The 13914-nt window shown below is 54.0% G+C and overlaps 1 protein-coding gene across 1 annotated transcript in view; it reads left to right on the top strand.

The window, feature by feature from the left end:
• Positions 1 to 13914, top strand: part of LOC122392558 (E3 ubiquitin-protein ligase PDZRN3-like) — a 44045-nt gene that overhangs the window by 17170 nt on the left and 12961 nt on the right. The gene's annotated exons all lie outside the window — the stretch shown is intronic.

The raw sequence follows: 13914 nt of genomic DNA, 5'->3' as shown, positions 1-13914 counted from the left end.
GCACGGCCTGTGTCATTACTGCCTCTTCCCCGGCCCGCCGTGAACCGTGCCTTCGTGATGTTTACGCTCTCGAGCTGGCCGCCCTCTGCAGCTGCCGAGCCGAATTGTGCCGTCAGCAGGCTGATTTATCTCGCCGGAGATCTTCGCCTCGCACGCACTGCCGTGCGCTGCCGTGCGCTGTCCGTGCGCCGTCGTGCGTTCCTGTGCGTTTGGTGCTGTTGTTTCTAACTCGAATCACGCAGCTCGTATCTCTCAGCTCACAGCAGCTCGTAGGCAGACACCGAGTCGGATCGCCTTGCGTGCGTTTCGAGCCGCAAGACGATGCAATGTGGATGATTTGCTGCCGAAGGAGAAGCATGCTTGTGATTTGTTCCTTGCTTTGTTGAACGGAGGGTCGGCAAGTAAACACGTCTTCCGTTTGTCGAGGCTGCGGTGCTGGCCAGACAGTATCGATATTTTCGCGGTGCAAGCGTGCATAACGCATGCTAATGCGTGTGGCACAGAGGATCACCCTGCCAGACGGTAGAACGCTGAATAATATCAGAAGAGAAACAATACTGGAGTATGAACGAAGATTCATCCCTATCCGCACTGCTGAGAGAAATGCATAACAAACATTTGGACTAATATTATGTTCACGTTTGTGAGAATGCCCGTTGACTAACTCTTATGACAATTGCACTGAATGACGTGCAAACATCAAAGCCATTGTCCGTCGAGTACCGCTGCAACACTGCAGGCTGCAGCCTTCAGCAGTTACGGCGCGACACAATGCACGCGTCCACTGTTTATGACCAAAGCGCACCGCCCGCGGTCCTAGAATCAGTCCTCACTGATTTTTTGCTGTCACTTCAAACACCCCCGGGCGTCTCTGTCCTCCGCCCGCCGTGATTAACGCCTCCTCTTCTGGTTCAATTGACGGGATTGGGAGGATAATGCAGTAAAAGGAAGCCGACGGACTGTGCTCGGCGGCAGCAGTCCAATGTCAATTGGTGTCAGTCTCGGTGACCTCAGTGTTAGTGGTCCATTGTGCTGGCGGCGGTCTGCCGAGCGGCTGCGTTGACTTTATCGGGGTACGCTCATATTGGGAGGTGAGTTATTGTCATGAGGACACGCAATAATCACCGTGTTCATACATGGAAACAGAGTATAGGACAAAAGGTAAATCTGGATTGGGTAATTACCGGGTATATAGAAGATCCCGTTTGTCTGTCCACCCTGTCCCAAATCTAGCCTGCGTCACAGTATTGTTTTAACGGAATCGTGTGCTCAGGTCACTTGTTAACCATAAAACCATTTCATAGCTGAATGTGTGACCTGGAAACCTTCGTGGTACTGCAATGTCATAGCGGCGTGCAATTGTTTTGTTCAGTTAGATATACCAAGCGTGTATGACTTGGTGAACTTATGACCCGACTGAATGAATTGACGTTATCATGCGCTGAGTGCTCCATATAAATGCGTATCATTTGAATTACGTAACTGTTGTTCCTTTACTAAATCAAGTGGAAATTGGCGTACTCTTATTCAATGGGTATAATGTCACATGAAGATTGATATCTCTCTTCCGCTTTGTTTGTAACTGTCTGTGAAAATGTCATTTTCTTGATTTACCGACCATTCTGTGGTTTGATTTTTTCGTATGTTGATGCACTCATCACCTTTGCGAGTACCTGCTGTTCGTTCAAAACAAACAGATGACTGCAACAAGACGTAGCTCATTGCTCTTGTGCCATGTTCCAATTATGCCGTATGACTCATAATTGCAATGTTCAGCAGAAGCTTCCCGTTTGAATGGCGTGTTGCGGAATGATCTGTGGTGAGCTGATGACAATGCAAACGCGGTGTTGTGTGTCGAAATGCACCCGATTACTTATCAGTGCCCGGGGTAGATTACTGTAATAACCGGCCGGAACATGCTGATTGAATCATACTAGTCTGGTTGAAATGACAGGGAGTGTGGCAGCGGGCCCGTGTTTTTCTCCATGGTCGGATAGTGACTGCCGTCGTCACTGCCATAAAAAGCGCATTGATGATACCACTGGAGCTCATGAACAGCAATAAAACGTGCTAGCCTTGTCTGATGCTGTACCATTTATGACCTGGCAGTTTCCGTCGTCATGCATGAACAAACAAGCGATGAAATGCGAAAAAAAAAAGAAATCAAAACTCACTGGACACTGGGCATAGACCAACAGTCTTCGTAAGCAACATCTCACAGAGAATCGCGTACATTTATCTCGTTTCAGGCAGCTCAGAGAGCCTCCATTAGAGTGCCGGATCCCAGGCGGGCAGACAGCGTTGTAACTCCCATTAGCGTTCCACATTGGCCCGAAAGGTGGCGTGACGCTATATACCGTTCGTGATATATAAATCCGGCTCACTAATGCGCCAGGATGAGTCTGCTCTTCCGCGGAGTGAACTCTCAGCTCAAGCCGTTTTGAGCGACGGCTGAAGCCTGAAGCGGAGAGCTAGGCCGCTTCTTCGACGTCAATGTCAGCGCACTCTCATCTGTAGATCTGTAGATCTGTAGCTGCCTGAAGTGAAGCGGTAGTCATCTTGATATGCCTTCAGTGGATAACTCAGCAACTGTGACAGGCTGGATCAATGCCTGGGAACGACCCAAGCACTATACCAAACCCCAGATTCCAAGGTGTTTACCGGGTTGGTTGAGGTTGCGGAATATTGCTGTTGAAATTATTTCCGGTCCTGTCAACGAGATGAATTCATTTGAACATAGAAGAAACCACCCTATTTATCCCGCGTAATTTTGCCGAGTTTGGCTCTCCATCGACTCTCCGACCGCCCCACAAAGCTCCTCTAGTTTTCGGCCGAAATGAGATGCAGTTATGCTGATGATGCGCGGAGAAATTACCTCGTCTAGCGGTATTTGGCCGCTGCCTGAAGGCGCCTATTTGTGGTATCTCTAGCGGCTGGGAGATGGGACGGCGGCAGCACCGGTTGACCCTTCTCTGACCCGTGCTGGGAGGTAGAATGCGCCGCGTAGCCCGACAGGTGGTGGCGGGATAAGGCAGGGCCTTATTGGAGGTCATGGGGTGATTTTTCAACCTGCCGGGAACTGATGACAGGTGCCAGACGAATTCCGCAGAGTTATGGTCCGTTATGCGCTGCTGAGTTTAGGAAAGAGCACGGTGTGCCAGTGAAGTGTAAACAGGTGGTTGAGATGAAGCTGTGGCTGCATTTTCAGCGGATTGTACAGGTAACAAAAAAGTACCGACCGACGTATTCGCTTCATCATTCTATGCACCAACGGCAGTTTCATAGTTGCCTGCTGGGATTGGGTTGTTGTCCAAACAAACATGACTTATTACACGCTCGGAAAACGACGTTTTACTTTGTCGGCACCACGCCAAATCATAGCCACTCCCGCCTAACGTTTGAGCAATTACGGCCCATGCCATGAATGGCCGTTACGTCCGGCTTGTCGGCCCTCCCCTCTGACCACAAATTAAGCACCATTTATCGCTGATTGTGGTCGTGATTTAGGGGACACCTGCTTCTGTCCCGCCCTCCCCCTGTCCCCTGTCCTCCCCTGTTCTCCCTTACCCGCGCCGGCAATGACAATGCACGCCATCGTCGATAGGGCATGTGTGTTGTTTGGGGGTGGGGGTCGGTAGTCGAAGGGACCCTCCCGTGCTCTTTTGCTTTTGTGCTCCATTGGGGACCGGCACAGCAGCTGTGGACGAGGACGATGGGTGGCTCAAGTGCTGACAGGATGGGAGGGGCTGGTAGGGAGGATAATGGGACCGAACAGACAGATGTGGAGAGGTTTTCAGTGTGGCTAGGCTTCTATGTAACGTTGCGTCTGGGCAAAAAGTTGGCATTGTATCAACTATCAACGATCGATATAATCATGATGTTACTTTTTCACTGCATGCCATTTTTTTACGATGATATACCGTACTGCAAAACCATTTAGTGGCATACTTATGGTCCTAATGCTTTGTTGTCAAATCAAGTCGGTACATAATGAAGCAATACCGGCCTCTGACCCAGCAAATAATCAAGGTACCCACGGGCGACAGGGCCACTTAGCCTCGTGGGAGAAGACTCCCGCCGGCTCCCAGGCTGACCATGACCGAGCGACGGCCTCCTCTGCATAATATACGGGTGCATTGTGGCACAGGGGTCGACCGGTGACTTACCTCTTTGATTACTTGCTAACCCACTCGCCTGACTGCATGCCAGCCCCCTGACTCGTCACCCAGTGACCAATTACCTACTGACCACTGACCGACTGACCGATATAAATTAGAGATGTCAATCGGATACCAACTCTTTGGTATACCGATACCAAACCGATACCAACTCGGTATTTGGTATTTCAATCCTAATGTGTTTGGTATTTTGTTGGTATCATGAACCGTCGCTAATGTTTAAGAGGCTAAGAAATCGGTAAGAGGTTGGTATTTTCCTCATGTTCCCAAGTTGGTTTGGTTTCGGTATTTCTCCACGGTTTTGGTTGGTATTTGGTTTGGTATCGGTATTCCGATTTTCCGTAATTGACATCACTAATATAAATATTGTGCTTTTACTTTTACCTATTTTTTTTAAGGAAAATCTAATTGCCATATTCTGTACGATTATAAGGGATGTTTGCATCGTGTAGAACACAAATCTGTCAAGCATCGTCAGTCAAAAATCGACAACGATTTGGTATGTGTAGAATTGCTCATGGAATTACGTTAGGACGAGCTGCACATTCTTCCTGTTTAACCTGATGTGATATGCTGACTGAGCTTATTATGAAATATTGCGGTGATGGCCTTTTCGTACCATAACCACGTACTCACTGGCCTTCGCTATAAGGTCTTGCATCTGCGGGAATAAAAATGCATATTGCATACGTATTTCGAGAAAGCAGGACCTCACCAGATTCCCCATGTTATGTGAGTACGAGTAGAATCAGCTATCTCAACTCGATCACGGAAGTTGTAAAACATGTCAGGGCATATCCGCACACGTGTTTTGGGTGATTCTGAGCAGACTTACGACTGCAACGACTCAAGTGATAAAAAAAAAAATTCTATCTAAATGGCGCAATGAAAACCTGGCAATTTCACTGCGATGTGTACATACAGTTCGGCATCAAAAACACATACGTCTCCCACTGCCCAGCGCTGCCCAGCGCCTGGTATCCTCAGGTCTATCTGTTGTATGTCGTCCCATCCACACTCCACAGTCCACCATCCACCGTCCACCGTCCACTGTCCACCGTCCTTCGCTTACCATCGTCCGTGCTCGAGTATACGGACGATGGTGGACGTCCACCAATGCTCCGTCCCCTCCCCCTCCCCGTCCGTCCAGTCCTGTCTCCGTGCCTGTTCAGACATGCTGACCACGCCGGCCAGCCAGGCTGTTTACGGCCTGCCTTCAAAGGGTGCGCGTCGCTGGCCCCTCAGATATGGTCTCGTATTTACGTGTCTGCCATTGACGATTGGTTGCTGTCTTCCTTCCTCCGTGGGTGGCAAGAGGCGGGAGGGATTCGCAGCGCGTCCAGAGGTGCAGAGGGAGGGAGAATACAGAGAGGGAGAGGTAGAGGGGTGACAGTCACGGTAGAGAGGAAGCGGACGTGGTCGTCTGGGCTGGGCTGCATGATGCATTGCAGATCTATCATGTTGTCACTTACTGACGACGCAGTTCTTTTTAAAATATTGAACTGGTCACTAATCAGCCATCATGCAATCAATTGTGCTCATGCTATAGTGCCTGCATTTGTCGTATCACGGCTGCTATTATTAGCGCATTATTATGTTTTGTATTAATATAAGATTTAATTGTTGCGATTGACACAATCCATTAGCAGAGATGCTTCGGATTTGGTCAAGATGTCAGATCAAATGTGTTCAGGTTCGGGTTTATTGTATTGGGTTTATTGGGTTTATAGTAATCACGTGCTTTATCGCGGTAATGAATTACTTCTAACCACCCACTTTAATTTGGCAGCTCTGTATTCTCAGCATCATGCCATTTTTATGCCTCCCACACGTTATATCTTCCACGGTGCCATTTACAACACTGGATTTACATTGAACGCCTCCATTGCTAGGGAGCTATAAACGGCCGCCCGGCGGACGCGTCACCCCAGTACTTCCTCGTCTGCCGGTCGCCACTCCGCCGACCAAGGTCACGGTCAAGGTCACGCTCCCGAGCCGGGCCCGTTCGCCCCCGGGGGGTCCACTAGGGGTGTGGCTGCCAGCCGCTGGGTGTCCATATATGGCCGCCGCCGCCGCCTGTCCAATTCGCACGTAAAATGCGGCAATCAGGCCCGAAGGACGCGGGTCGGCTTCCGTGCAGGGTCCCGGCTAATGGTTTTAACACTACGTGATGGGTATCTTAGAGGAAGTATAGACCAGAGTAAACAATTTTCTTTTTTCCGGCACTTTCAGATGTAGCTCCAGTTTTTAACGTAGCGGGTAATGTTTTTTCCTTCCATCCAAGTCGTATGCCACGGTTTACAATTGTCTGTACGTTTATGCCATATGGCATAGACCTCTGTATACATGCATATTGTCATTTCATTATCAGAAATGAAAAAGCCTTTAACTCCGCGCCTATTGGATCGGAGCACAAATTGGAACAATGGTCGACACATATGCAAAATGAACGCAACTTCCGACGATGACGACTCGGACTGTCATATCGCTGGTTTCGACCCCGTCAGTGGCAAGTGGATTGCCGCCAAGTCAGGCCCAAGCGAGACCCGCCCAGAGAGCCAGCAGCAGAGCCACCAGCAGACCGAGGAATTGCAGCGCTGCACAGCCTGCCCCCGTTGCGATACCACAAACAAACGGAAGCGGCGTATCCAATGCAAGTCCTGCAATCGCCACTGGCACCTCACGTGCGTGCGTCTCAAACGGGCGCAGGCCGACGTCCTACCCTGCTGGTGGTGCCCTGAATGCATTTTCACCAGCGGTAGCCCCTCGCAGTGCTCTGCCGGTGCCTCCAATGCTGACCCATCGGTGTCAGCGGAGGTGTCGTGCCCGCCGGCCGACCCGGTTCAATCGCCAGCTGCTGCTACGACCATCTGCGACGGCGGTGATCTGGCACTCAAACTGGCTAACCTCAAGCAGACGCGCCCAGTGGTTCGAAGGATCCCGAGGGGAGCCAGAATTCAAGCTGCTGGTGCCCTGGCAACCCTCATAGAGACGGCTGTGGGAGAAAAAAATGAGGCAGCATGGACGAGACTGTTTTTGTTTGCGTTCCTGGCGCTTCATCTGCCAAGTACACACCAGGCTTCTGCTGACAGCTCGACACTGACAGCAAAAGTAAAGCGACAGATTTCTATGTATATGGATTCCGACTCCAGCCTTCAGAGAGCTTCAGCGGCTGCTGCAGGCCCCAACCGAAACGGAACTGTCCATCGCAAGATGGAACGTCACCGACCAGCGGAAATGTCCGGCGAGATCCTGCAGAGAAAGGTGGCAGCCAAATTGTCAGACGGAGATATACAGGGTTCAATAAGGATGTTGGCTTCCAGTGAAGAAATTGTGCAAAACTCAACGGACGTCGCAGAGAGCTTAAAACTTAAACACCCGCCCGCTCCGTCTGACCTGAACATGCCTCCTCCTCCCGACGCAGGGACACAGCCCTACTTTGCTAATGAAGCGGAGGTCAGAACAACGATTAACTCCTTCGATACCGGCTCTAGTGCTGGACTGGATGGTCTGCGACCGGCTCACCTCAAGGACCTGACCAGCCGTTCGGCAGGAGAGGCCGGCGTGCGACTGATCACCGCCCTCACGGCCCTCGTCAATATGGCGCTCAGCGGCGAGTTGCCTCGTTCAGCACGAGCCGCCTTCTTTGGAGCAGCGCTAACGGCACTCCGCAAGTCAGACGGTGGTGTGAGACCAATCGCTGTTGGTTGCACCTACCGCAGGTTGGCGGCCAAACTCGCCCTGAGACCCCTCAGCGCTGAAGTGGGCGAACAGCTGAGGCCCACGCAGCTGGGATACGGTACGCAAGGAGGATGCGAAGCAGCTGCCCATGCAACACGGGCTTTCAGCCGCTCGCTCGGAACAGAAAGTGTCATGGTAAAAATTGACATGAAGAACGCCTTCAACACGGTTCGCCGCGACCATTTTCTGCGCCGAGTAAGGGAGAGTGCGCCATCAATGTACCACCTGCTATGGCAGGCATACAGTGAGCCCACACCATTGTTCTACGGCACTTCCGAGATCTCCTCCGCCACCGGTCTGCAGCAGGGTGACCCCTGTGGTCCGGCAGTGTTCTCCCTGGCAGTGCAACAAGTGATCAGCGCTGCGACCGCGCCCTTCAACTGCTGGTATCTCGATGACGGTACCCTCGGTGGGAAGGTCAGCACCATCTGCGCGGATCTGAAAGAACTGACCACAGACATGGCAAAAATTGGTCTCGACATAAATCCGGCTAAGTGTGAGATTATCCTACCTTCAACTGCCACAGACGAGCAGAGGGTCTCAGCGGTAGGCAAGATCCACCAGCTGCTCCCGCGCGCCCCCGTTGTGCCCGACGCCGAGCTGACGGTTCTCGGGGCTCCCATCACGGACACTGCTGCCCGAGCAGTTATGGCGAAGAAAATGGAGGAACTGGACCTCATGATAGAGCGTCTCCACCACCTTGACGCACACAGCGCCTTCTTTCTGCTCTGCAACTGTCTTTGGCTGCCGAAATTGCAGTATCTTCTTAGAGCCGCCCCCCTGTATGAACAGCCTGACCTGCTGCAGATGATCGACAAGAAGCTCAAGTCTTCACTGGCTGGCCTGACCAATGTCAGATTTGATGATGCCAGTTGGGAACAGGCGGTCTTGCCAGTCAGGTATGGCGGTATTGGGCTCAGGCGAACAGAAGATGTAGCTCTGCCTAGTTACGTGGCCTCACTGCACCGCAGTCAGCTGAACATTTGTGCACTGCTGCCAACCGCATGCACCGCCTCTGTCATGCAAGAACGAGCAAAAGTGACAGAGGTCTGGCAGAGCAAAGCCGGGGACAGATCGGCTCCAGATGGTGAGGCCAAAAACCATCAGAGAGCATGGGATTCTCCCTTAGCCGAGCGTCATCTTGACTCCCTGCTCTCGCAGGCAAATCAATTTGCCCGTGCTCGAATGCTGAGTGCAGCAACTCCTGAAAGTGGAGCCTGGCTGCGTGCCATACCGTCAGCCACCATCGGTACGCTACTGAATAACGAGACGCTGCGGATTTCGATCGCTTTGCGTGTGGGAGCCGCAGTGTGTAGCCCTCATCGCTGCAGATGCGGCTCACTGGCAGATGGCCTGGGCTATCACTCACTGACCTGTCGCTACAGTGCTGGAAGGCATCCCAGACACACAGCACTGAACGACGTGCTCAGGCGAGCTCTGCTCTCAGCCAACATCCCTGCTCTACTCGAGCCCATCGGTCTGGACCGTGGGGACGGAAAGCGCCCAGATGGCATGACGCTCTACCCGTTCTCCAGCGGCATGTCTCTAGTGTGGGACGCAACGTGTGTCAGCACGTTCGCCGACTGCAACATTGCGTCAGCTGCTGTAGCTGCTGGCCAAGCAGCACGGGGCGCCGAGGTCAGGAAACGGTACAAGTACGCCGATCTTGCTCAGCGCTATCGTTTCGAACCGGTTGCGTTTGAGACCGGCGGTGCCTGCGGCCCTGGAACCAGAACCCTGATCCGAGAGCTTGGTGCGCGTTTGACCGCTGCGTCGGGAGAGAAACGGGAGACAGAATGGCTCTGGCAACGGCTGTCAATTGCCGTGATGCGGGGAAACGCCACCTCTGTCCTACTAACATCTGGACTACTGCCGCAACAGGTGAATACAACTACCAACACAGCCAGTGTGAAGCCACCAGCCGTTGCGCTGGCGACCAGCCCCGCAGCGGAGGCGGCCAAGTCGTTGGCCGGCGGCGCGCCTGCCTCCGTGCCGACGCCCACGTCCAGCTACAGCAGCGGCAAGAGCTACCAGAACGACGACAGCGGCTCACGATGGCGCTCCTCGCCGCGGCGGAGCTCGTCTCCTCTGCGGGCGCGCGAGAACGAGTTGCCGTCGCCGCGCTGGCTCAGCGATGTCTCCCGACGAGGGGGCGGCTCGCCGCATCCGCCCAAGGCCAGGCGTCCGCGACCGTCGCGATCGGTTGAGCGGGCGTCCAGCTGCCCGGACCGCGCCGTCAAGGAAAACTTGGAGCGGCTGCAGGTGGCCAGCGCCGGCTCACGTCGGTGCTACGGTGACTTGGCCGACCCCGGCGGCTCGCGGTTCGCCGCCAGTCAACAGATGCGGCCGCCGTCGTCATTGCGCAAGTCCAGTGAGGGCGGGAAGAGCCTGCAGCTGCACTGCGGTAAGGCGCAGACGGACAGCCGCGACCTGCAGCTGATCCCGACCATCCGGCCCCTAGACTCCGACAAGGACGGCAAGGACCCTCTGCATATCGGCCTACCCAACTACGGGAACTCCTGCTATCAGAACGCCACCCTGCAGTCGCTGCTGGGCCTGCGACCGTTCGTTAGTGAGATGGTCTCCCTGATCTCGGACCCGGGTGTGAGCGACCAGTGTCGCACGCTGCGCGCCGTCGCCAAACTGATGGTGCTGCGCCAGAAGGCGCTTAGCAAATCAGTCTTTAGCCATCTTAACGACCTACGCGACGTGTTCGCCGAAATTGATCCGGCGTTCCGAGGCATCGAGATGCAGGACGCCAACGAGTTCTTGCTGCGCCTGCTAGACACCCTGAAGGAAGAGATCGACGCGCAGCGGCCGACCGACAACCCGGTGCGAGACAACTTTCAGTACCAGACCATCGAGAGCTACATGTGCACCAAGTGTCATGAAACGGTACTGAGACAACAAGAGAACATCAGCTGGTTTGTCAGCGTGCCGCACCACCAGGGCACAGAGGCGCCCACGCTGCTGGACGCGCTGCGGCTGAGCATGCGGCCTGACCGGCGCGAGTTGCTCTGTCAACACTGCCGACACGACGAGTGCCGCGTCACCACCAAAATAAGCCAGCTGCCCAGGACGCTGATACTCCAGCTCAACCGGTACGCCTTCCTTGGAGGGAAATCGATAAAAATCCGTGCCAATGTTGACATTCCGAAGTTCCTTTCGCTAAACGAGTATGTCGCGGACGACGTCACCCGGCCTCCCGAGTGGAAGTGCAGGAAGCCTTCCCTGTGCACCCTCTCCGACTTCGAGGAGTCTGAGGCGCCCAGGTCGGGTCCGTCGCCGCCGCCCGCCGCCTGTGGACCGTCATCAGTGCCGACCGCCAGCGCCGGCCCGCCGGAGTCCGCCGCCGCCGGATCGCCGGTGACAGCCGGAGCCGCGGCGCCGGCGCGTCCCATGTCAGCGACCGGTGCCGAGCCACCGCCGTTGCCGCCAGCGCAGGCCGAGCTGGTAGCGCAGGACGCCGACCCCGAGTCCAATCCGGCGCGGACCCGCGAAGACCGCGAGCTCAAGGAAGCCATGATGAGGTCGCTGGAGGAGGGAGCGCCGGCCGACGCCTCGGAGCAGGTACATTTCCCGAAGTCCTGCGTGGAAGACGACCAGTCTCTCTGCTCAACGGACATGGCCGGCGACTTTACCTACCGACTGGTGAGCGTCGTCAGCCACCACGGCGGCAACACGCACTCCGGACACTACGTGTCGGACGTATACAGCGTCGGCAGGGACCGTTGGTACCGCTATAACGATAGCCGAGTCAGCTGCGTCGACGAGGCCGAAGTTTTGGGCGAGGGACACCAGAGAAACGGATACATATTCTTCTACCTCCACAAAGACCTTTGCAACCAAGCAGTCAGCGTGGAGGGAGCCGGAGGGGCGCTGTGACCGCGGCGCGCTAGGGAGCACAGGGTAGCGGCACCGACGGCGGAAAGACCCCGACCGGCTCTGTGTGTATAGGTGTATGTGTATGTGACGCTTGACTTCAGTTCTTGAGTCATTTCTTTGTGCAGAGTTTTGAGCAATCTGATCAAAAGCTTAAACACGTATTGAATGTTGAAAGCACACAACTGAAAATACATCACATGTCCTTGCACAAGAAGATAAAGTTTCGTTGCGTGCAGAACATATAATGAATTATGACATCATTCGGTGTCAGTTACGCTGTAGCGCCGCGGGCTGCCTATAGCCGTGCGGCGTGCACGTTGGCCCGTTACCGCTCATAAAGCCTAGTCCGAGTATCATCTGCCTATAGTCCTCACCTGAATGGAGAAGCTGCAGGCATGATAAGAATGCCGGATATTTGACCGCCAGGTTTTGACCGAGACAGCATGAGAGGATTAGTAAAGAAAGGGGGGAGAGGGAGGAAGGGTCAGTGAACAGCTAATTTGAATGATCGGGTCCGTGGATCATCGGGTTTTCCAACAGTGGCGGCGGAACTCCTTCAATAAGGGGGTGGGAGGGGGGACTGCCGACTTTTGGTCCCATTCTTTCCATGCAACGCCCATAGGGCATAATGTTAAAATGCCAAACTCAAAGGGGGAACGGTGCCCCGGTGGTGGCCAGTGCCCCCCCCCCCGTTCCGCCGCCTATGTATTCCAACTCATAGGCGGCGGCCGGTGCCCCTCAGCAAAACTCATCATGCACGCTTGGTTAACATACTCGAATGCTTACGGCTGGAGAAGCTGTCCCCCGCGAACAACCGACTTAACTTGATGGAAGCCACCGTTTATTCAAGATTACAAGGATTACTTTGAAGGATCCTTGCATTTTTCTTGTTAGTGGGGTTATTTGTCTTCTGCGACTGCCGCTCATGATTAACTTATATAAGCCTCCTAACGACACAACAGTACTCGGGGTAATTATTTGCGAGAATCCGCTCTGAGACGCAGGATTAATATAGCTTGTTGTACAAAGCTTACCTGACCACAAATAGTCATAAGGCTGGCATAACTGCAGGACATCAACGTAGGCGTTTTTTGCACGGGTTAGATACCCTTTCTATACACGCTTGCCGACTTTTAGCTCTTATTCGGTATATTTTTTTCGCTTTGTCCTTTATCGAGCTGTTGCACTCCAATTTCAGAATCAATGCATATCCTTTCAAGTTTGATATTGTCTTTTTAAGCAGTAAAATCCTGAAAAAAGACTTATCAAGTAAAAGTGTAATCACAATTACGTAGTGAATTGCTGGATCTGCTCTTTATCGTAAGTCGAAGGGTAGGCCAGCACACTGAACAGAATCCCATGAGTTAGTTCCAAATGTTCTCTTAATCATTGTCCGCTATCGCCAAACTTCCTGGGGCCTCGTCATGGGCGCCACGCCGACTAGACCGCCAACCGCCCCTGCCCCCGCCCCCTCCCGGCCTACCCGCCCCCGCTTCCTCCCCCAGCCTCGCCTTCACCGCCCCCGCCCTCCCGAGCCCGTCCCCAAATGTTGACCCTTGCATCATTGCAACAGGCCGACACACCTGGCTTTGCAATTCCGCTCCGCTGTAAGCATTGCGCCGCCTCCACTTCACTTCCGCTGTGCACGGGGACGCTCGAAAGCATGCGCATTCTTTGCTTCAATCGGCCCCAGCTGTGTGGAACGACGCAAACGACCCCACGGCCGCGACCTATGGACTCGAGCGCGTGCAGCAACTCAGACTCCCTGGCGGAAGGGTGGGTGCGGAGGGGAGGGAAGGGGAGGAGAGGGCGAGGGAGGGACGGGTGCAGCGTAACGTGTCTCGTCATGCCGTGGCGGGGACTCCAAAGCCTCCTATCTCGCCAGTAAATATTGACGGTTAGACGACGGCGTGAGGCCCTCTGTGTGGACAATGACAATCCGTGGACCAACAAGGAGTGGACCGCACAGAGCTGGACAGAGGAGCGGGCCCGACAGAGGGAGACAGTGATGGCACCTTTGTGGGAAATAGATAAAGGGGTTAGTTGTGACGACGCCTGTTTGATGTCGAGTTTTCTGAGAGAGAGAGAGAGAGAGAGAGAGAGAGAGAGA

Source organism: Amphibalanus amphitrite, unplaced genomic scaffold (genome assembly GCF_019059575.1).
Source record: "Amphibalanus amphitrite isolate SeventyFive unplaced genomic scaffold, NRLGWU_Aamphi_draft 000491F_arrow, whole genome shotgun sequence".
NCBI classification, from domain to species: domain Eukaryota; kingdom Metazoa; phylum Arthropoda; class Thecostraca; order Balanomorpha; family Balanidae; genus Amphibalanus; species Amphibalanus amphitrite.
The sequence above is the reverse complement of the archived record's forward strand: the minus strand, read 5'-3'. Positions and strand labels throughout refer to the sequence as shown.